We start from the raw sequence: 22,665 nt of genomic DNA, 5'->3' as shown, positions 1-22,665 counted from the left end.
CAAAAAGTAGGGCAAATATTAGTACAGGCCTGTTTCTGGGTTCCTAGTGCTTATTTACTAAATTTAAACTGTGATGATTACTTTTGCATCTTTAATAGGATGTACTTGGCAAGGAGGAATGGGGGGGTGGAGTGAGGTGGGGGAGAGGGGACAGTACTGGGGCTGGAACTCAGGGCCTGGGCACTGCCCCTTAGATTTTTTTGCTCAAGTGGTCTTCTGCCACTTGAGTCACAGCTCTACCTCTGGCTTTTTGGTGTTTAACTGGAGATTAGAGTCTCAGAGACTTTCATGCCTGGGATGGCTTTGAACTGAACTGTGATCTCCATTTAAACGATCCAAGTTGAAAGCATTTAAACATCTTGAATGAAGTTGCTCTCTCAGACATAAAATAGATGCTGGCCTAATCTTTTATTTTCTATAGACTGCAAGTAACATGGTTGCTCAAGGTAGCATGAAAAGTCTCCTGGTGGTGATTATTTATTTTCTCTACATGACTTAATGAAGGTAAAAGGAACTGCCTAAATAATGAGACTGAAGGGTAAGGGTGAGCTTACCTTAGTCGGGAGGAGTAGCTGCAATACAGGGAAGGACCACTAGACTTGAGCTATTGCTCTAGGTACATTAGTGTGTTCTATATAGGACAGAAAAAAGCACGAAGCTAGAGACATAATCAAAGTGCTTCTGGGGGAACATTTCTTGTCCTGTGAGAGCAGAAAGGAAGGGAGGACAAGCTGTCAGGAGTCTGTGTTAGGGTATGTCTGTACCTGTGTCTGTTTCAAGGGTAGGAAGAATGCCGGAAACTAGGTTAGACTCCGGATTTTTTTTTTTTTTTTTTTTGGTCGGTCGTGGGGCTTGAACTCTGGGCCTGGGCGCTGTCCCTCTCAGCTCTTCAGCTCAAGGCGAGCGCTCTACCACTTGAGCTACAGCGCCACTTCCGGTTTTCTGGTGGTTTATTGGAGATAGGAGTCTCACGGTCTCTCCTGCCCGGGCTGGCTTTGAACCGCGATCCTCAGATCTCAGCCTCCTGAGTAGCTAGGATTACAGGCGTGAGCCACCAGCGCCCGGCCAGACTCCGGATTTTTTTAAAGAAATTTTACTTATTTAGTTTTTTTATGCCAGTCCTGGGGCTTTTGAGTACTTACAAAAAAGGCTCTCTGAAATTTTAAACCATTAAACACCAGTAATTAATGAAACACCAAGCAATTTGTTTTAACAGAATATAGAATTCCAATACAGCAGTTTCCACCATATATAAAGTCACACCTGAATGATATAATCAAGTGAAATAAACCATACTAAATGTAAAGTCAATAATTGACAAATGTTTTTGACTCCTCCATATACACACCAAAAAAAAAAAAACTAAAGGAATTGAATGGAAGGAAATTAATCATCCTAACATTTTGATTCAATACTAATCTACAGTGAAATAATATACGCATTATTACAGTTTACTTGAAGATTTAAAGCAAAACATTTAAAAGAAGTAGAGTTCAAGAAACAACCCCTCAAAAGGATCATTTCCTGTAATTATTGCTTTTGTAACACAAGACAACGATAAACCAATGCAAGTCCATAAAATATACAATTAGCTGCCAAAATCTTATCAGATAAAATTAGAAGAGAAGGCATAATTGGAAGCATAATTTGGTTAAAAGTTCTGATTCCTTATTTCTTAAGAGCTATAATTATGTAAAGTACACAAATAGTATGGGCTAGATCTTGTGCTAAGTTCATGAAAATAATGGAATAAAAAGATAAAACTGTGCTGGGGACACCAGAAGTTTACAATACTCCTATAGAAGACTCCCAGCCAGTTTAGAAAGCTATGGGAGCTGGAAGTCACTGGCTCATCACTGTAATCCTAGCTATTCAGCAGGCTGAGATCTGAAGATGGCAGTTCAAAGCCAACCCCGGCAACGAAGTCTGTAAGACCTTTACTCCAATAAACTACCCAAAAGGGGCAAGAAGTGGAGCTGTGGCTCAAGTGATAGAGCACCAACCTTTAGAAAAAGAAGTTCAGAGACAATTCCCAGGCCGAGTTCAAGCTGCAGAATCAAGGCACTCACCCAAACCAAACCAAATAAAAACAAAGCTGAGGGAGTGTAGGAGAAAGAGAGAACAGCTGTCTAAACGACTAGGAAATCACCAAGACTGGGGCTGCCTTAAAGGAAGAGAAGAAGTAGCCTAAAAAATAAGATCAGGCAAGAGGGAAAGAAGAAAGTGTATATTCTAAACAAAATAACTGTGTGCTAGGCACCAAAGGATATGCCTGACTGCTTTATGAAATCTTGGGACAAAGGACAATGAGGAGTGGGAACAAGAAGTTGTTGATGAGAAGATTATGGAAGAAAAAGGTTTCAACCAAATTACAGAATTCAAGCTTTATGCCTTACACAATAGAAACCATTAGGAAGATAGTTCAGTCTCAGGCAAGTTAAGAAAATCAATATAGAAGTGGCGCTGTAGCTCAAGTGGTAGAGCGCTCGCCTTGAGCTGAAGAGCTGAGGGACAGCGCCCAGGCCCAGAGTTCAAGCCCCACGGCCGACCAAAAATAAATAAATAAATAAATAAAATAAAATATAAACATTTAAAAAAAAAGAAAATCAATATAAAGGGCTGGGAATGTGGCTCAGTGGTAGAGCATTTGCCCTGCATGCATGAGGCCCTGGCTTCGATTCCTCAGCACCACATAAGCAGAAAAAGCTGGAAGTGAGGCGGTGAGCCTTGAGCTGAAGAGCTGAGGGACAGCGCCCAGGCCCCGAGTTCGGGCCCCACAACCATCAAAAAAAAAAAAAAATTAAAAAGAAAGAAAGAAAATCAATATAAAAGTAAATACAACAATAATGGCATTTGCAGGAAAATGGATGGAGCTAGAAGGAATCATGTTGAGCGAGGTAAGCCAAGAGCAAAGAGACAAACGGTACATGGTCTCCCTGATAAGTGGATGCTAAATCCAAAATGTTAGGTGATAAGACAAAATTAACAGGACTTAAGAAACAAAGAACTCCCACTCATCTGGTCAAACCACTACTAAATATCCTCATGCTGCTGATCACATGTATGGTGTATATGTGTACACCGTTATATGTTATAGACTGTGATAGACAATTTGCTCCAGGAAAGTTAGAATGAACTTGTGACTTTAAATGAGCATCATTATTCCACAATACTGTGAAATTTGGGAAACTATGTAATCACTTAATCACAAAAAAAAAAAAAAAAAAAGAACCTCAGGGAAGGTAGGGAGGGAAGGGATGGTAGGGGGAAAATAATGGAGGGGGTAACAATGCTCAATAGGAAGTGTACTCATTACCTTGCTCATGTAACTGTAACCCTCTGTATAGTATCTTTACAATAAAAAAATTAAAAAAAAAAAAAAAGACTGAACCCAGGACTTTGTGGATGCTAAACAAATATACTACCACAAAGTGACAGCCAATAAATTTCATTTTGCCTTTCCCACAATGACCAAATAAAAACAAACCAAAAACATGATCAAAAGAAATATAATTAAAAATTGCAAAGCTTCAGGCTAACTCCTAATGAATCCTTAATAACAAAATGAGAACATGATCTTTATTATTATTAGCTGCCTATTACTAGCATATTTAGTGTTCAGGTTGTTGTGAATTTCAAAGTTTCTGAGCCAACAAAGGCTGGCAAGTTATAATTTCAAATCCACAGGAAATAAAATATGAAAGTACACTAAATTATAAAACTCAGCTCTTGTCTACCCGTGCTGAGATCGTTGATTGTTCTACCGTGGAAGGTCATTTCAGGGTCAGTAACTTATCAGAACCACTAATTTCTAGCCAGACTTTTAAAAAGAAATCACTATCTTAAACAAAGCCAAAGTGCCGGGCGCTGGTGGCTCACGCCTGTAATCCTAGCTACTCAGGAGGCTGAGATCTGAGGATCGCTGTTCAAAGCCAGCCCGGGCAAGAAAGTCCATGAGACTCTTATCTCCAATTAACCACCAGAAAACCGGAAGTGGAACTATAGCTCAAGTGGTAGAGCGCTCGCCTTGAGCTGAAGAGCTGAGGGACAGCGCCCAGGCCCAGAGTTCAGGCCCCACGACCAACAACAACAACAACAAAAAAAGCCAAAGTTTCTGCATTAAAAAATTCAGTCTAAACCAGGCACTGGTGGCTCATGCCTGTAATCCTAGATACTCAGGAGGCTGAGATCTGAGGATCGCGGTTCAAAGCCAGCCCAGGAGGAACGTCTGTGAGACTCTTACCTCCAATTAACCACCAGAAAACCGGAAGTGGCGCTGTGGTTCAAGTGGCAGAGCGCTAGCCTTGAGCTGAAGCGCTCAAGGGCAGTGCCCAAGCCCAAAGTTCAAGCCCCACAACTGACAAAAAAAAAAAAATTTTTTTTAAATAAAATAAAAAGTCAAAACTAATGTCTATTTTATTCAATGGGATAAAAATCCCTGAAACCAGCAGTGAGGAAAGAGTAGAAAACAAGTATAAGGAACTGGAATATCTGTCCATTTATCTGTGGTCCTCCTGGTAGAAAGTATCTTCGGCCTCTTTCTTTAGTCCATGGACCATTTTCAGTGAGAGTTAGACCTTCCATGTTGCCTGGCACAGGCAATGGTGCTGGCTTAGCTCTCAGCTTTAGCTCCTTTCTTTGGGCTCACCCACAACCTCTTCTTGCTGGGGTCCAATACCTGGCATGTAGCCAGCTGCCCTCTGTGCAGACCACCTGGCCCACAGGAAGTGTCAAGCATTATTGATGTACTCTCTCACACAGTGCCCAGTGGCAGGTCCAGCCACATGGTGCTTCCAGATGAGAGAAAGACACCAGTCTCCCTTATGCACATCCCATACTCCATACAGCAAAGACATACCACAGTCTCAAGAACTTAATGGAGATTCCTTTCTAATGCTTGAGTGGCATCTGGCTGGTGACTCACCCTGCAGCTCATTTCAGTCTACCCTTGTGTATTCAAGACCTTGTTATTCTCAAGGCTTCTGTAAAGTAGTCATGGGAAGGACTGAGAGAGAAATTATGCCAGGAACAATCTACTCCTAGAAGTTCCATGCAGAAAATCCAATTTTAGTCTTCTCTTGCAGATTGGGTTATGGAATTGAAGATGCAAGATAATGACAACTAGACCTACCTGGCTGCCTCTTGGTGAATTCTTCAAGGAAGTTCTAGACGCTGAAAGCTTGTGCATATGCTTAAGCACTATTACCTACAGTTTTGGGGCTTTAGCCAAAATGTAAGACAACAGAAAAACTCACATTTAATCTTTTTCTCTCTCTCCCTCTCCCTCTCTCCCTCTCCCTCTCCCTCTCTCTCTCTCTCTCACACACACACACACTTATACAGTAGTAGAATAGAAAGTAACAAGGACCAGGCACTGGTAGTTCATGCCTATAAAATCCTAGCCATTCAGGAGGCTGAGATCTGACCACTACAGCTCAAAACTAGCTCAGGTAGACAAATCCATGAGACGTTTTCTCCAATTAACCAACAAGAAAAACTGGAAGTGCAAGTGTGGATCAAGTGGTAGAGTATAGAATATCAGCCATGAGTGAAAAAACAAAGCAACAGCATAAGAACCTGACTCCAGTACTAGTACATATGTACGTACGTACACACATACACACACAGACACACACACACACAGAAAATTAAACAACTAAACAAAAATAATTGCAAAAAAAGCACCATTGCATGGGAAAAGATATCAATACTACTAAACCCAAATTGTTAAGCTGACAGACAGGGAAATATGCATACAAGAATATAAACTAAAGTAAAGCCCATCTGTACTAACACTGATGGTACCAGTAGGAATGACACTATTACCTGTTCATGCCTATTCTAATACAGTCTAGATTCAAACTCCAGAGTGGATGAAGTCTACGTACTACCTCTTATAACACAAAAGGCAGTTATATAGAGTGCTCATGTGGGCTTTACTGACTTCCAGAGATACAGACTATCATGGCTCACCAGGGGACAACCTGAAGTGAAGAGCAAATGTCTATTACATATATCCTCTATCTTCTTCCTTAAAGAACTCACAACATATGCCAAAACACTAGTAACAATAAACAATTTACACCTGCCAGTCCATATTATGTGCTAATATTGTTACATTTAAAAGATAATTAATATGGGACTGGGAAGGTGGCTCAGTGGTAGAGTGCTTGCCTTGCATGCATGAGGCCCTGGGTTTAATTCCTCAGCACCACATAAGCAGAAAAGCTGGAAGTGGTACTGTGGCTCAAGTGGTAGAGTGCTCACCTTGAGCTGAAGAGCTGAGGGACAGCGCGCAGGCCCAGAGTTCAGGCCCCATGACCAGCCCCCCCCCAAAAAAAAATTAATAAAAGCATAGCTAAGATCACTGCCACAGTTCCATCTTTAGTCAGAGTCAACAAAACACTAAAGCTCCCAGAAAGGCTGTAAGGTTTATGACAAAGACATTTAATTTTCTTAATGTCAGATGGTGCTGATGACTACATCAATTTATAAACTAATGTGTTTACTAAAATGATAAATACATGGGTAAAACTCTGAACTTTTCTGGAGGGGAGGGCAAGATGACTGTGGTTTGAAAGCGTGTGCTCACTAGGCAGATATTCTACCCACATGAGCCACACATCCCACACACTGGTGCCTTCATTGTTTCTGAGATAGGGTCTTATGTTTATGCTCAGGCCAATAATCCTCACAGTTATACTTCCCACATAGCTGGGATGATAGGTCCATGCCACATCCAGCTTTTATTGATTAAGATGGGGGGCGGGGGGATTCTCAAATGCTTTACCTCAGCTGGCCGTGAACCTCAATCCTCTTGATATCTACCTCCTAAGTAATTAGGATCAATGAGACCCCAACCTGAAATTGTTTTATTGTTGTCTTTTTAAAGTATCACTGATCCAAAATGAATAATCCTTTGTACCATCTGGAGAAGAACAGAAGGACTAGATGAGTTGCAGGGCAGGGAGGAGGAGGGAAGATAGTTCCTATTCCTTTACCCCAAACTGACACCTGACATTTCAAATTCCTGAGGTCAGTTCAGCTCAGCAAGGTAATCAGAGGAGCCAAACCAAGAATCCAGGAAGTTGACTGGAGGCTGCCTGCCAACTGCCAGCCTTGAAGCAGTAACACCAGTTAACACCACGGTTGGGCTGGAAATAGAAAAATGTCCAGGTTTAAGGGAAAGACTATGAGGAACTGCCGGGAAGAGAAACTGTACCAGGTTGTAGTACAACAAAGGTAACAAGGATCACAGCTCTCCTTAAATCATGCTCACCTATTTACCCTCCACTAATCCTGCTCATGAAAACTTTCATGTTCCACCTCACCTCTTCTTCATAGAAAGCTCTGCTCTTTGTTTTTACTGAATGAGATAAAAACAATAACGTTCCTTGAAGTGGCTATTTGCAAATGCTGGAAGGCAGAGGGTGAAGGAACAAAGAATGTTTGTAGAACAAATATGATTTTGAAATTCAACCAACCCTGCAACTGTGCTGCTCTACTATATCTTAACAGAAGATTTAAGCTTATAGCATGAAATCCTTAGAAAATAAATCTGAAGTAACTGTATTTTAACAAACTAATGGTGGTTAAAAAAGAGAGAGACTTGGTAAACAAAAGATTAAGTGCAAACTATAAACCTACTGAAACAAGGATGAAACAAACTGCTAACCCAGCGTGCAAAGCACTTCAGTCTGGCACTAACCTACCATTTTCAATCATCCCATTGCTTTCCTTTTATAAAGCTGATCTCAAGATAACAGTCCTACTCACTGTTTCTCATATTTGCCTTTATGCAGTGCTGAGTCTACCATCCTTCCCTTCTAAATCCTTCCTTAGAAATCACACATTCAGGCACATTTGCTCACAGCTATAATCCCAGCCATTTGGGAGGCAGACATCAGAAGATTGTGGTTCCAGGCCAGCCCAGGCAAAAATCTAGCAAGACTCCATTTCAATAAATAAACTAGGCATGGTGGTACATGACTGCACTACCAGTTATGCAGGGGATTATGCAGTTATGTAGAACCTGAATCCAGGCTGGGGGAAAAATTAAAACACGCAAGCCCCTATCCAAAAAGTAAACTGGCTAGAGACTATAGCTTAAGTGGCAGAGAGCTTCCCTAGAAAGCACAAGGTCCCAAGTTCAAAACCCTAGCACCTTGAAGAAAAAAAAGAAAGGTATACCACACATCCAGCCAGGCCTGGTGACATTCAAGAGGGAGAAGCAAGAAGACAAGAAGTCAAGGCCAACCTGGGCTAGATAGCTACAAGCTACACATGGTCTTTAAAAATACAAGGGTCATGATGGGGCGAGGGGGGGTGGGGGTAGATGGAAGATGGGAAGGGATGGGAAGGGGAAACAAAGGAGGAGGCTACAATGTACTCATTATCTTGCCCATGTAATTGTAACTCCTCTGTACAGTATTTTCACAATAAAAAGAATAGAATAAAATAAAATAAAATAAAAATACAAGGGTCAGGAGCAGCTTTTCTCTATTATGCCCTGTCCACTATGATGCCAGGGCTTGGTGATGATGCCAAGCAAACGCAATCATGGGCCAAAACCTAAGAAACTGTAAGCCAAAATAAATGTCTTCCTTAATAAAAGAATGCAAGTATCAGCAGGGCACTGGTGGCTCTTGCCTATAATCCTGGGTACTCAGGTAACTGAGATTTACATGGTCATAGGTCAAAGCCTGTCCTGGCAGAAAAGTACATAAGATACCTTCTGCAAAATAACCACTAAAAAAGCTGGACTGGATATATGGTTCAAGTGGTAGAGTATTAGCCAAGCAAGCCAGCCACACACAAGGCCATGAGTTCAAACTCTAGTACAAATTAAAAAACAAAACAAAACTCACAAAACTTAAGGACTGAGGATATGGTCAATAGCAGTGCACTTACTTGCCTAGCATGCACTAGGCCCTGAGATTTCATCCATAGAATTGCAAATAATAATAATAATAATAGCAAAAGCAATGTTACCCATCCAACAGTTTTTCTTCCAATGGCCACTCCAAATGACCGAGGCCAAGAAGCCTCCCCTGTGGAATACACTCTTTCTTTCTCTGCCTCTCACAACCCTGGGTGTCCTACAAGAAGCCACATTCTATGTTATTTATGTTTTTGTTGGTTGTGGGACTTGAACTCAGGGCCTGAGCACTGTCCCCGAGGTTTTTGGGGGGTTTTTTCTCCCTTGTTGGTGGCTTGAACTCTGGGCCTGGGCACTGTGCATCAGTTCTTCAGCTAAGGCAAGCACTCTACTACTTGAGCCACAGCACCACTTCCAGTTTTCTGGTGGTTTATTGGAGACAAGAGTCTCACAGAACTTCCTGCACAGGCTGGCTTTGAACTGCAATCCTCAGATCTCAGCCCCTGAGTAGGTAGGATTACAGGTGTGAGCCACCGGTGCCCAGCATCCCTGAGCTTTATTGCTCAAGGCTAACACTCTACCTTTTGAGCCACAGCTCCAATTCCAGGTTTTGGATAGTAAATTGAAGGAGGCGAGACTCCCAGACTTTCCTACCAGGGCTGGCTTTGAACTGTGACCCTCAGATCTCAGCCTCCTGAGTAGCCAGGATTACAGGAATGAGCCACCAGTGCCAGGCTACACTACACCATTTTTGTAGTAACTTTGTTCCTAGTATCACTAGAAAACAATCTCTCCCACTGTTTCTTTACAATGCAGCTCTACTAATGATGTACCCATACCATAATCTGTTTGCATACAAAGATCCCCTGGGTAGACCTCTAAGAGCCAGGCGGGCTGAGCCTCCCTCTAACCCATGGCAAGCCATCACTTAAGGTCCTCTGATTTAAAACCTCACTGACTCCTTTGGCTCTTTCCACTACAGCTTAGTTCTCCACTGAAACAATGGCATTGGGTAATAGTCTTGGTTTGACCTATTTTCTGCCTCAACATACAATTCACTAATCAAAACAGTACAAGGCCACCTGACTAGGTTTACCCAAGAGAACTGGCAAAGGTTCCCATGGAGCAACTGGCCCCAGGCTCTACAGTGCTGACATTCCCTTGGACCTAAATCCTCAATTCTCTCCCACAGTATCTTCACAGCTACTTAACTTCTTAATGAAGCTGAACAATCTCTCAGCCATCCAGGCCTTAAAAAGTTTTCAGAGATAGCTGATTATCAAGCATAACAGCCAAAGCTGATACCAAAACAAAACAAAACAAAACAAAACAAACAGATAACATGAAGCAGCCAGGCAACTTCATCTTTTCTAATATAAATTATATTTAAAACTTGGTTCATTAATATGAAAATTAAATATATTTTCACTATAAAAGTAATTCAGATTATATTGCAATGCAGATGAAGTCAATTTCCCACTGATACTTCCTCAGTCCCAAACCTTCCCTTCTTTCCCTTCTTTATCAATGTGTTCATGCCACCTTTCATCAAATCTAACATCTGATCACTTAGAGCTCCCATCATGCTTCATCAAGACAGAAAGAGAGATTAACTATGCAACCAATTGTTAGGATCTGTAATTTCAGTAATTTCTGAAAAGCAACCATGAAATAAAATATGCATAGTCTAAAAGAAATTTATATACAGATTTCCCATGCATAATACATACAGTATCTATAAAATACAATATGTATGGAAATAAATCTTGTTTTAAGGAGTTACTTTACATATATTTTTTTTCACTAAAAATGTATCTGAGAGAGCTTCTATATAAGCTGCACATGCTTGGAGGCTACATAATATTCCCTATGCTGGTTATATCACTGTGTATATAAGTACTTCAGAATCTTGCCTTTAATAAATGCTGGAAAGAGCATATGTTTGTTTGTATTTAACTAAATGTGAAATTATCAAATCAAAGGTATGTGATTTTATTTTTACAGATACTGCCGAACATTTTCCTAAAAGATCTGAACAATAACCATGTCCACTCATGTTTCCTCATCCACTGCTGCTAATACAGAATGTAATTCTGATGGGAGAAAACCTAATTGCTTTAATGTATAATTCCCCAACTATCAATTAACCTAACCATCTCTTTGTAATTATAGGACTTTTAACTAAATGTCTTTTAGATCTTTTTCCAATTTTTATAGTTTTATTCTTAATAATTTTCAGAAAGTTCTTTACATTCTTTATATGGCCTATTTTCTCCTTGCTTTTCATCACTTGTCTTTTTTTTTTTTTTTTTTTTTTTGGTGCCAGTCCTAGGCACTGTCCCTGAAGCTTTTGTGCTCAAAGCTAGCATTCTACTACTTGAGCCATAGCTCCACTTCTGGCTTTTTGGTGATTATGGTTTTTTGGTCCTGTGATTAAGAGAGTCTCATGGAAGGCTGGGAATGAATGTAGCTTAGTGGTAGAGTGCTTGCCTTGTATGCATGAAGCCCTGGGTTTGATTTCTCAGTACCACATAAACACAAAAAGCAGGAAGTGGTGCTGTGACTCAAGTGGTAGAGTACTAGCCTTGAGCAAAAGAAGCTTGGGGGAGGTAAGGGGCGGGGGATGGGGGGCGTGGGGGGGGGAAGGGGAAGGGATGGGAAGGGGAAACAAAGGAGGAGGCAACAATGCTTGATAAGAAATGTACTAGTGGCTGGGGGCTGGTGGCTCACGCCTGTAATCCTAGCTACTCAGGAGGCTGAGATCTGAGGATCGCGGTTCAAAGCCAGCCCGGGCAGGAGAGACCGTGAGACTCCTATCTCCAATAAACCACCAGAAAACCGGAAGTGGCGCTGCAGCTCAAGTGGTAGAGCGCTCACCTTGAGCTGAAGAGCTGAGGGACAGTGCCCAGGCCCAGAGTTCAAGCCCCACGGCCGACAAGAAAAAGAAATGTACTAGTTATCTTGCCCATGTAATTGTAACCCCTCTGTACGATATTTTCACAATAAAAAATAAAATAAAAGAAGCTTGGGGACAGTGCCAAGGCTCTGAGTTCAAGCCCCAGGACTGGGAGGGAAAAAAAAAGTCTCTTGGACTTTCCTGCCAGACTTGTGCTTGGAATGGAAATAAGATCACCACCAGCACCTGGCTTTTAATTGTAGTGTTGTCTTGGGTGATATAAACTACTGTAATCTTTAAAAAAAAAAATCACCTTTTTCCCATTTGTACCCAAAATTAATTACATGTAAGCGATATTTTCTCCTTAACATGAAATCTATTCTTTGCAAACTCCTCTGGGTCCTGGCCCAGCAGTGCTTAAAGCAATTCAGAATACACTCTGCAACCCACATGCTGGAGGCTTTCCTTACTGCTATTCTGACACCACCTCTCAATCGAACAGGTGCTAGTCAGTACTCTGCCAGCCTATGAGCAACATTTCAGGAAGGACTGGTCAGGTCCCTTTCTTAATTTTGAGGGCAAAAGCTTAACAACCCATTCTAGACAACCTACCTGTGCCAACCTAGTCAGGCTGACACTGTAGCTAAAAAACCAGCCACAGAGAGAGAGAAGCCAGGTCTTACTATCATGGCACAGTTCCTGAGCCAGGAATGTCTATAAGAAGATGGCCACCCTCACTGCTCCCTTAGATCAGATGTGATATACTCTCCATAGAACTGTATCCCAACTGGGTGCTGGTAGCTCACACCTGCAATCCTAGCTACTCAGGAGTCTGGGCTCTGAGGACCTGTTTTGAAGCTAGCCCCAGCTGGAAAGCCCATGAGACTCTATTAATCACACAAAAAGGATGCAAGAGGTAGTGTGCTAGCCTTGAGCAAAAAGGAGGTCAGGGACAGTGCTCAGGCCCAGAGTTCAAGCCCCAAGACTGGCAAAAAAAAAAAAAAAAAGAACTGCATCTCTCATTTGGCAAAAGCAAATGCTGGGACATTAGAAGAACTGCAGTAATTAGATCCTGGTGAAATAGGCACAGCTGCCAAGACAGAGTCAGTGTGAAATGGACTCTGTCCTAGGGAACCAAGAAAGAAGCTGACTCTCCTTCCTCCATATCTGCATGGTGAGAATGGAACACTGATTCCTCCCCAGGCCGTTACCTCCTGCTTACACAGCCCCTTACAAGATATCCAGAAGTGTATCTTCCCTGTGGATCTGAGCTTCACAGGCTGGGCCCTCAGACTCACCTAACTGCCAGAAAGGTGGTCCAGGACAGTTAGGTTCCGAGTTCTGTGGAACTTAGAAGTGCTATCCAATACAGCAGCCACTAACCAAACATGATTATTTAATACACATTTTAAACAGAATTAAAAATTTAGTTTCTTGATCTTACATGTCACATATCCATGGAGGCTACCCTACTAAGTGATGTAGAGAACATCTCCGTCGAAGTGTTTCTTTTGGACAACACTGTTGTAGATGCACTGTAAATCTTGAGTGAAGAATCCTTACTTGTAGCTGGTAGCACATCATCCAAGTGCCATAATTATTTTAAGCACTGCCCCTTCCATTAAGGTAATAGAAACACCCTTATATAGAATAGAGCTTTAATAATAAATTTGTCAGGGCTGGGAAGGTGGCTCAGTGGTAGAGCGCTTGTCTTGCATGCCTGAGGCCTGGGTTCGATTCCTCAGCACCACGTAAGCAAAAAGAAAAAAGGTGGAAGTGGCGCTGTGGCTCAAGTGATAGAGCGCTAGCCTTGAGCTGAAGAGCTGAAGGATAGTGCACAGGCCCAAAGTTCAGGCCCCATGACCGGACCCCCCCAAAAAAATAATAATAATAAATTTGTCTCATCACAATAAAAAATTTAAACACAGTGTAAGTCCGTTTATTTCCAGCTGCCAAAATTAATATGTTCTGCAGAAGGCAATGAATTCTTGGAGCTGTATGAATCCTTTTTCCTGACAGATAAAATTTCCAGTTAATGGTCACTTAAAACACTAATCTTTATATAACCTCTAAGGTCCAGGAGAGAATAGAGTATACAGATATCTGGAAAATTCCAACTCAGGGATTTAAAATGGTGTGCATATAAAAACAAAGTCTTCTGAGAGTTCAGAGTTCGATGTTAAGCAAAAGGTAGTCAAGAATACGTGAGAATGTACGTGAGAATGTAAATTAGAACAAATCAAAAATATATGTAGGGTGTATGTGTCTTTCTCTCTCTGTATTAAATGCCAACATTCCTGAACAGATAAAATACATACATAAGGAAGATAAAGGATTGTCTATTCTTTTTATAAACTTCTAGGAACATTGAGACTCATCCAAAAGCATGTGTGTGTAAAACTCCCAGGCAAAAAAGCTACAGCTCAGTATAAAAGCTTTCTCCTTCACAGTGAAGTTAGTAAGTGCATAATTGAATTTAAAAACAACAACAACACAGACCTAGACACTGATTGGCAAAAGAGCAGGCCTGGGGGAGGAAAACAGGATAAAGGAAAAAAAAATACTGCATCAGTCTCAATTCTATACACTCATAGTAGATATTTGTGAAATCCGGTTGGCTATCACACTACATAATAAAGACAGCTTAAATTTGTCCAAAGTCATTAGCCAGTCCTAACAAGTGCTCTACCTGAAGGACTACTCAAGAGGGCCTACGATTCCTGAGTAAAGACAGGGTAAAGGAAATACATCCCTAAAATACTGTCAGACAAACGTAGCAGGAGGTGGTGGAACAACTTTAGTGATACCAACTTTACTATATCACCCTTTCCTCTTCAAACCATCTTTCAGTGCTAAAATAATGGTAATCTACTTATACTTGGCCTTATTGCCTTGAACAGCTGTTTTCTATCCTGAAACAAACCCTATTTTTTTCCCTTTTGAAAGATATAACAAGACAGGAAATTTTCAGACATAGCAGGTATAAACTGGGAGATCAGACACTAGTCTGGAGTCTACCAAAAAAAAAAAAAAAAGATGGTATAAATGTCATTAAGAACAAGAGGAGCAGGGCTGGGAAGGTGGCTCAGTGGTAGAGTGCTTTCCTTGCATGCATAAGGTCCTGGATTCGCTTCCTCAGCACCATATAAGCAGAAAATGCTGGAAGTGGCACTGTGGCTTAAATGCTAGCCTTAAGCTGAAGAGCTGAGGGGCAGTGCCCAGGCCCAGAGTTCAGGCCCACAACAGACAAAAAAAAAAAAGAACAAAAGGAGCATCCTCTGGCTTCCATTTTACATGTGCATTATTTCACTTCCACTGAAAACTGTTCGTCATTTCTCTGTAAACTCTCAGGAACTCAAAAGAAAGCAGCACATGAGTCACTCTCCTAAAATAGTCTGTAAATGATGAGGAATACATTCTCACATGCACATGACATTCCCTGATTTTATTTAGCTGTTTGTAATAAAGAAAATCCATATGGTCACTGAAAGATTGTGTGTGTGTGTGTGTGTGTGTGAGTGTGTGTGTGTGTGTGTGTGTGTGTGCATGCGCACACCTGCACGCGCAGGTCCTGAGGCTTGAACTCAGGGTCTAGGCACTGTCCCTGAGCAGCTTCTGTTCAACACTAGTGTTCTACCACTGTAGCCACAGCTCCAGTTGTGGATATTTCTGTGACTAAGTGGAGATAAGAGTCTCATATCTGATTTCAAGCCCCAGGACTAGTTTTTTTTTAAAAAACAAAAACAAAAACAAAAACAAAGAGGCTCACAGACTTTCCTGCTTTGGCTGGCTTCAAACTGCGATCCTCAGATTTCAACCACCTGAGTAGCTAGAAATACATGATAACATGGTATCACGCCTCTCTGGAAAGCTCCAGTCTCTCAGTTCAAACCCTAGTGCAGCTTTCTCAAAAAAGTATATCATAGGTATGCTACTGATTCTGATACATACTTCTTAAAATCCAAATGAAAATATGTGGAACAAACATTACATTACCTTAGAAAAGATACCTAACACAATGCTTTGATTAGAATTTACTGAGACATTAGGGAAGAAATGAAGTTTCAAATGAAGATAATTTTCAAAAGTGAGCAATTTCACAAAATATTAACCTAACAGAATCCAGGTATGTTGGCTGTGATCTCAACTGACATACCTAAAAACCACAAATGACTATGGAATAGGTCTGGAAATATGGGGCCGACGTAGCAAATGTCTTTAACAAAGTAAGGCTTCTTTCTAAATTACATTAGTATTCTCAAAGTGGAACAACTTGTTACTGATGCACAGCACTGGTCTCCTATCCAGCAATACCTTTACTAATAAGAGGATATGTCTGAAAGTCACACTTCTTTTTTACGAAAGTTAATTATCACAGACTAAAACTGAGAAGCACAGGGATGACTTCCAGGGATCAGAAGAGAGGATAACTACAGAATGAAATTAATGTTAAATATTAATGAAAAGGCAAACATGCAAGAAAATATAAAATATGCATCAGACAGTTTTAGAATGAGGTTAAGAAAAAGAGGCAGTAAGCCAGATGAATATTAACAGTAAGAGGAAAGATAGGAAGAATCTGTTTAAGCAGGAGAGTAGGAGAGGAGAAGAAATCCTGAAGAAGGGGCAAAGAAATTGAAAAGAAAGTGGAGACTCTAGAAGCACCTGCAGACACCTCCAGTACAGGTCTGTTCTGAATGGAAAGGGAAGAGAAGCTTCCTGCTGGCCAGATTTCCTCATCCCACCCAGGGTCTACTTTAAGGAAGATTTCAATGAAGGCAGCCTGGTGTGACAGTGGTATCTGAAATGCCACTCCAAGCTGTATACTAACTGGTGGCATCCTAACAACAGTTTAACTTGTTAATAGTGCAAAAGATAAAAACACAGTTATTTTATGTAGAATCAATCAAAAAGTATTAATAGTGAAAGAATGAGTATATGCTATAATCCTAGCACTTGAGAGGCTAAGGCAAGCGCATTGTCTCAGCAAGTTCAAAGGCAGTCTGGTATACATCACAAGGCCATGTCTCAAACAAGTATTGGTGAGTTACATCAAATTCCTGTGTCTTGATCATGGGTAAGGAGGCAGGTCACAGAAGACAAAAGGTGCTTGAAGGGACCAAAGGTAAATGTAGGAGGTTCAGAGAAGCGGCTGCCACCCAAGGGATATGCAGGCTTTAGGCAAAGCCTCACTTTACAGATTCTATCAATGAAGCTCACAGTAACTCCACGACTAGATAGAGGGAGTCCACTGGGAGCAACTCCATGTATAATGCAAGCCCATGCAAGTCTAACCATAAAACCAACAGGCATATCAGAAATACACAGTTGGACACAGTGGTTTATGCCTATAATCCAAATGCTTAGGAAGCTGAGATTGAGAAGATCACTGTTTGAAGCCAGCCCAGGGAATGAGTTGGTAAAGTACCATATTTCACTTAATGAAGCTAAAGTGGGAGCTGGATGCTGGTCACTCATGCTTATAATCCTAGCTACTCAGGTTGAGCTCTAAATTCAAAGCCAAACCAGGCAGGAAAGTCTGTGAGATACTTATCTTCACTTAACCACCAAAAAGTCAAAAGTAGAGCTGTGGCTCTAGAAGTAGAGCACTAACTAGCCTTGAGCAAAAAAGCTCAGGGATAACACCCAGGCCCTGAGTTCAAGTCCCAGGACACAGACACACAGACACACAGACACAGATACACATAGACACACACAGACACACAGACACACACACACGCACGCAAATTGAAGTATGGTAGTACAAACCTATCATCCCAGCTATGGAGGAGAGCATAAATAAGAAAATGACAATCCAGGCTGGCAAAAAAAGTGAGACCCTATCTCAAAAATAATGCAAAAAGGACTGGAAGAATGGATCAAATGGTAGGGTGCCTGCCTACAAGTACCTGAGTTCAAACTTCAGTCACAGAAAAAAAAAAAAAAAAAAGAAGGAAAACAACATCAAGAATCTCAAGGAAGCTGGTGGCTCATGCCTGTAATCGATCTAGGCTGATATCTGAGGATCACAGTTCAAAGCCAGCCCAGGCAGGAAAGTCCATGAGACTCTTATCTCCAATAAGCCACCAGAAAACTGGAAGTGGTGTTGTGGCTCACACAACAGAGCCCTCAACTTGAGCTGAAGAGCTCAGGGACAGCACCCAGGCCCAGAGTTCAAGCCCCACAAACGACAAAAAAAAAAGTGACATTTGTCTAAAAGTCAAGCAATTAGGCTTCTAGGCACACGTCCAATAGAAAGGACATCATGCATCCACAGAAATACCTAGCCAGTTGTAGTGATCTAGGACTATAATCCCAGCAATCAGGATGCTAAAGCAGGAAGATCTCAAGTTTGAGGTCAGCCTGGGCTACAGAGTTACACTGTCTTAATTTTTGAAAACAAAACAAAACCCTCCACAAAATGTTTATAGCAGTACTACAATAGCTAGAATAGAAAACGGGGGGGGGGGGGGAATCCATCAATAAATGAGTAAATAAATAAAATGTGGGAACTTCGTATAGTTAAGAGGAATGAAGTATTAATACATGCTACAATTTAGATGAACTGAAAAACACTGCTGAAAGAAACCAGTTTTTCAAAAGGGCCATTTACTATAGGATTCCATCTATATGATATATCTAAAATAGGCAAATCCTTAGAGACAAAGTAGATTAGTGGTTGCCAGGGGCTGAGGGAAGCTGGGAATGGGCAGTGACTGCAAATGAGCACAGGATTTCATTGAAGTAATGAAATAGTGATGGTTACATGATTTCATACACATATGCGCGTGCGCGCGCACACACACACACACACACACGCACACACAAAACCACTGAGTGATACACTTTAAAGGTGTGAATTTTATGGTATATGTTATACTTCAATAACAACAACAATGAAAATATTTGCCTGAAGACAACACACTCCAAAGACTGTCTACCAGAAGGGGAGAGACTAGTTGGCCAGAGAAACAGAAATGGGGAAAAGCAAACACTATACTATCCGCGGGAAAAGTTTCTTTAGAAGCAGGACTAGAAACACAATTGTTTCCACTGAAAAGGGTCCTTTGTTCAGAATGCATCCAGGTTGCTGGTAATGTAAAGAGAGCCCCTGAAGTTGGGTGGCAAAAGTCCTAAAATGTGTCCAAATCTCATAGGCACTATGGTGCTCCCAGGGAGGTCTGCCTCCAGCTTGATTCCCTGTTCTAATATCACTTATTTCTTGGGGTAAATTAAGCTACTTTTTTAGTCTTTTTAAAGGCAAGCCAAGGTTGTACCAACTCTCTCTCCATTATTTTTGGAACACAGATCATCTGAGAAAAGTTAAGAATGAACCATCATTCTGCTGTTTTCTCTGTGTGTGTGTCTGTATGTGTCTTTGTGCGTGCACACACATACGCCAGTATTGGGCTTGAGCTCATGGCCTCACACTCTCCCTTAGCCTTTTTTACCCAACACTGGCACTTTACCACTTGAACCATACATTTGCTTCCAGCTTTTGGCCAGTTACTTGGAAATAAGAATCTTGGGGATTTCTGCATGGGCTGGCTTTGGATCTGTGATCCTGAGAGGTCAGCCTCTTGAGTGGCTGGGTGTAAGCCATCGACACCCAGCTTCCATCTTGGTTTCATAGGACTATTCAAGCTAGTGATGAAAATCCCACTCCTAGAAAGCCCCAAGATTCTCAGAGAACAAGGACGATTGGGCACCTGAACAGACCTTGAGCTTTCTACTACCATGTAGTCTAAATAATACAACTCCATTCCCACTACTTTTGCCCTTGCCTACTAACCAAAGACACTGATAAACTAGATTCGTGACTTCCTAGACTATTTGCACATGACTCTGCCCAAACCAATGAGATATAAGTAGAAGCCCCAGGGAGTGCCTCATTTTCTAAATTAAAAGGAAACAGTTTTTATTGTTAGCCTCCGACCGTTCTGCCTTTCCCCTACAGGAACAAACCAGCAGAGCCTGGATATGAAAAATCCTACTTGGTGAGAATGAGAGACCTCTTCAGTAAAAAGAACAAAGCAAGAAGTTGTGAAGACTGTGGTAACCCAAGCAGCTGGTTGCATCAATTAGAACACCTACCTGCAACTGCTGGCTTCAAGAGACAAAGAATCCTACCTGTTTAATATACCATTACCAGTGCTCTATATGTTGAGTTAAACATACTTAACTCATACACCTTTGACATTTCCTAAGAAAATGAAAACAAGAGCCATAATCAGGCTTAAGTGTAGTTAGCACAGCAGTTTAAAAGAGTACTATATTCACCCTTAATCTGAGAAGGCTGAAGCCCAGAGATGAAGTAAAAGGCCCAAACACATAGAAGGTTAAAAGAGTCAATATTCACAACCATGTCAAGCTCTGGCCCAGCCTCTGCCTCTGCCTCTGCTTCAGGGACGTGGGGGTGGACATAGTAATGCATGAACCATTTTGCATAACTAAGGAGAGGACAAGAGAGGGCTCTCACAATGACACATCAGCGGTCATCCAGACTCCTCTAAGAAACAAGCCAATATGTTAGTACACATCTATAATCCCAACACTCAGGAGGTGGGGGCAGGAAGAACTCCAATTTCAGTTCAGCCTGGGCTTTATAGTAAGCACTCCGTTCTCAAAAAACAAACAAACAAAAAACAGCAACAGGAATATTTTAAAACAAGTCATGTTCTTGTGAAAAGTCTTTACTCTTAAACATTCAAAGATGTTTATATATTACATAGTAAAGTACCTTTTTGTAAAAATAAATTGTTTGATAAAGTATTTACTAGGATGATTATTATTTACAGGGAACAAAATGAGAACTATAATTGCTCAAAATAATCAGTAAGAATATGAAAAACTGGCCCAACTTCCTGAGCTGACTCCAAGAACAATAGTACTCCGAGAGGCCTATCCTCACATCTGTAACCATTATCTCTCATCTCATACAACTTGAAATAGAAATGTCTATAAATCAGAAGGCTAAGAAAACAAACGTCTATACATCAACATACACAGACAGGACTCAGTACCACAGATCCCAGATCTCTCTTCCCTCAGTTAGTATACTATCTCCTTCCACCATACCTGCTCAAAAGCCTACTTAGCGAGCAGTATCTGTAGTCCTTTACAAGGACTTTGTAGCCCAGGCTACTCTCAAATTCTCACTACTCCTACCTCCATTTTGGGAATGCTAGTACTAGAGACATGTACCACAACGCTTTGCTCACAACTCTATAATCTATATTTTTCATCACACTTGCCCTGCCTTGAGTCATGTATTCCAGCCAAATGCAACTCACATCACACAAATATGCATCTAGATCATATATCATGACTCCTTACAAAATGGCCCCACTAGGCTGTCATTTAACACACTATCCTTTCTGAGGGCTAAGAATGAGTGGTAGCTACTTGGATAGGAGTTTACTGCCATTGGGGAAGAGGTTACTTCAATACATGTTATTTACTTCAAATACTGTTTGAATTTTCCTTTGTGTTGCCAGCATGCACTATTTTTACAAATATTTTCCCTTTAATGGGAAGGACTGTCAATATTATTACTCATTGATAAGGTGATAGGATTAGAATCCCAAATGGATTATCCCTATATTCTGAAGAAAAAAAAAAAGAATAAAATTCTCTCTGCTTCAGCTTCTAGGCATCCTTAACTGGCATTATTAATTTTATAAGCTAATATCTTTTTCTTTTCTTCTTAGCATCTAGGATGTTTACAAATAAATTATTCATTCTAGACATGGTTTATCTGTTCTTTCATCTTAATTATTTTTGAGGCTTAAAAAAGATTAGCCTCTTAAGCATATTTTATAACCTAAGTGACCTAAAATGATTTTTGAATGCAGGCTTAGTGTAATCACCACCCACAATAGCTGAAATTAAGCAGGGGCTAAAAAAAAAAAAAAAAAAGAAGAAGAAGAAAAAGAAGGGAGCTGGAAACGTGGCTTAGTGATAGAGTGCTTGCCTAGCATGCACTGGGTTCGATTTTTCAGCACTACATAAACAGAAAAGGCAAGAAGTGGCACTGTGTAACATGCTAGCCTTGAGCAAAAAAGAAGCTCAGAGACAGTACCCAGGCCCTGAGTTCAAGCCCCAGAACTGCCAAAAAGGGGAAAAGAAAAAAGAAAAAGAAAAAAACTGCAGTAAAACCTTGAAAAATACAACATATCTTCCAAATTTTGGCAAAAATCAATCCTCTTTGTTTCTAAATTATTTTTTTGGGGGGCGGGGGGGAGGAAGAGGGTCAGTCGTGAGGCCTGAACTCTGGACCTGGGCGCTGTCCCTCAGCTCTTCAGCTCAAGGCTAGCACTCTACCACTTGTGCCACAGAACCACTTCTGGCTTTTTCTGCTTATGTGGTGCTGAGGAATTGAACCCAGGACTTCATGCATACAAGACAAGCACTCTACCACTCAGCCAACTTCCCAGCCTCTCTAAATTATTTTAATACAATCAACCACCTTTTTTTTTAAAGCATCTATTAGGATTTTTAGACTATTATATACTTAAGCATTTTAAAGGTTTCTTTTCTCAGGAATAAATTGCCCACATTGACACAAAAACCCAGCTCTTTACTATTTTGTTCCTAGAAACCCTATGGTTGGCTTAATTTTACCTTGGAATAAAAGTTCTATGTAAACTGATATGTAATTCTGAATGATAACTATCAGAACAATAACGTGTCAAAATAAAATTTTGACTAAGTACTTAAAGATGCTGTTGCAGAAAGAACATTAGAAAAAGCATCAAGAGGTGGGCACTGGTGGCTCACACCTGTAATCCTAGCTACTCAGGAGGCTGAGCTCTGAGGATGGTGGTTCAAAACCAGCCTGGGCAGAAAAGTCCATGAGACTCTTATCTCCAATTAACCACAAAAAAGAGCC

At 41.0% G+C, this 22,665-nt stretch overlaps 1 protein-coding gene across 7 annotated transcripts in view; it reads right to left on the bottom strand.

Annotated features, from left to right (window-relative positions):
* Positions 1–22,665, bottom strand: part of Kat6b (lysine acetyltransferase 6B) — a 172,826-nt gene that overhangs the window by 112,444 nt on the left and 37,717 nt on the right. Inside the window, exon 1 of one of the 7 annotated variants that reach the window (XM_070020645.1) lies at positions 12,986–13,059. The exons of the other annotated variants lie outside the window; for them this stretch is intronic. The gene's annotated coding sequence lies outside the window, so the exon portion shown is untranslated. Of the gene's footprint in view, positions 1–12,985; positions 13,060–22,665 lie in introns of those variants that run through there. 7 annotated transcript variants of the gene reach the window in all.

Source organism: Dipodomys merriami, unplaced genomic scaffold (assembly GCF_024711535.1).
Source record: "Dipodomys merriami isolate MVZ:Mamm:240054 unplaced genomic scaffold, mDipMer1.0.p SCAF_14, whole genome shotgun sequence".
In the NCBI taxonomy this organism is placed as follows: Eukaryota; Metazoa; Chordata; class Mammalia; order Rodentia; family Heteromyidae; genus Dipodomys; species Dipodomys merriami.
Note: the sequence above shows the minus strand (reverse complement) of the source record. Positions and strands in the feature narration are given on the sequence as shown.